General features: G+C 44.8%; 1 non-coding gene across 1 annotated transcript; it reads left to right on the top strand.

Moving 5' to 3' along the window:
* Window positions 1-631: 631 nt before the first annotated feature.
* LOC119469915 lies at window positions 632-772 on the top strand. Its single transcript, XR_005198776.1, has one exon. It is a non-coding gene; the product is annotated as a U4 spliceosomal RNA (small nuclear RNA).
* The last annotated feature ends 1104 nt before the right edge of the window (window positions 773-1876 follow it).

Genomic DNA, 1876 nt, shown 5'->3' with positions numbered 1-1876 from the left:
TAGCTGGTGTGGTGGCGCGTGCCTGTGGTCCCAGCTACCCAGGAGGCGGAGGCAGGAGGATCGCTTGAGCCCAGGAGTTTGAGGCCACAGTGAGCCAGCCATGGTCGCACCACTGCACTCAAGCCTGGGAGACAGAGTGAGACCCTGTCTCACACACACACACACCCCTCCCCCCCGACCAACACACACACACGTTAAATTTGTTGGATTATATATTTAGAGGTTGAGCACATTTGGTTATAAAATATTTATGGTTGCAGGAACAAGTTAATAACTAAAGACCCAAACTTTATAAAAATATACCAGTACTTTAAGCAAAAAGTATTCTTAATTTAAAAATAAGTTTTACTTTAAAAATAATAGTACTCTCATAAATTATTTTTAAAATCAATAGTAACATAGAAAAGTAACAATACTAATAGCCTGACACAAACTGATCACAGGCCTTTATAAGAGACAACACTATTCTTAATAACCTAAATAAACAAACATTAAGGCCCGGTGCAGTGGCTCACTCCTGTAATACCAGCGCTTTGGGAGGCCGAGGAGGGCGGATCACTTGAGACCAGGAGTTGGAGACGAGCATGGCCAACATGGTGAAACCCAGTCTCTACTAAAAATACCAAAAAATAGCTTTGCACAGTGGCAGTATTGCAGTCAATGAGGTTTATCTGAGGCGCGATTGTTGCTAATTGAAAACTTTTCCCAATACCGCGCCATGACGATTGGAAATATAGTTGGCATCAGCAATTTTTGGCAGTCTCCACGGGGACTGAATAAAACAAAAAAATTAAATAAATTTTTAAATAAAGTAAATTAAAATGGAAAAGAAATAAAAAAAAATTATCCAGGCGTGGTGGTGCACACGTGTAATCCCAGCTACTTGCGAGGTTGAGGCAGGAGAATCCTTAAACCCAGGAAGCAAAGGTTGTAGTGAGTCAAGATCATGTCATTGTGACAAGGGTAAAACTCTATCTCAAAAAAAATTTTTTTCATTTAAAACAGTGCGTTCCTCCTCTTGCTTTCTGAGGACTCCCTGCTCTGTAACTGAGTAGGGGCTAATAAACTCTCTTAACGTCACTAGACTGTGCGACTTGCCATAAATGCCATTTCATGTGAGATCCAGAAACCGTTGTTGGGGTCTGGGACAAGACCTCTTTTCTGGTGACAAAACTATATTAATTCTTCTTTTTTCTTTTCTTTTCTTTGAGACCGAGTCTTGCTCTGTTGCCCAGGCTGGAGTGAAATGGAGTGATCTCGGCTCACTGCTTCTTACGCCTCCCAGGTTCAAGTGATTCTTCTTCATCAGCCTCCTGAGTAGCTGGGATTACAGGTGTCTGCCACCATGCCTGGCTAATTTTTGAATTTCTAGTAGAGACAGGGTTTTCCAATGTTGGCCAGACCAGTCTCGAACTCCTGACCTCAGGTGATCCACACGCCTCCTCCTCCTAACGTACTGGGCTTACAGGCATGAGCTACCTTGCCTGGCCGGCTTGTATCCTCGGTGATCACTTGGATATGGAGGGTGAAGGAGGAGGGGTGTCAAGCAGATATCGCTCTTGGATTACCACCTGAGATATTAGGTACAAGGCTCTATTATTCGTTCAAACCCTGAGAGCGCCAACAAACCACTTGAGGCGGTATGGAGCAACATGCTGTTTTAATCAGCACCTGGGTGCAGACAAGCTGAGGCCTAAAACGGCATCAGCCCCAAGTGAGGGCGAGGCAGGGGTTTTCTAGTCTCCTGTAAATGGGAAGTATTCCAGTCTGACGTAACTGCTACGTGGACCTAGAGGGCCTCTCTCTTGATCTTCAGGGGGTCCTTGTCTTCTGGCCTGCCCTCTTCTAGCGTCTGCTCTCTTGCTGACCCACACTG

This window comes from Cebus imitator, unplaced genomic scaffold, assembly GCF_001604975.1.
Source record: "Cebus imitator isolate Cc_AM_T3 unplaced genomic scaffold, Cebus_imitator-1.0 Scaffold1001, whole genome shotgun sequence".
Taxonomy (NCBI): Eukaryota; Metazoa; Chordata; class Mammalia; order Primates; family Cebidae; genus Cebus; species Cebus imitator.
The sequence above is the reverse complement of the archived record's forward strand: the minus strand, read 5'-3'. Positions and strand labels throughout refer to the sequence as shown.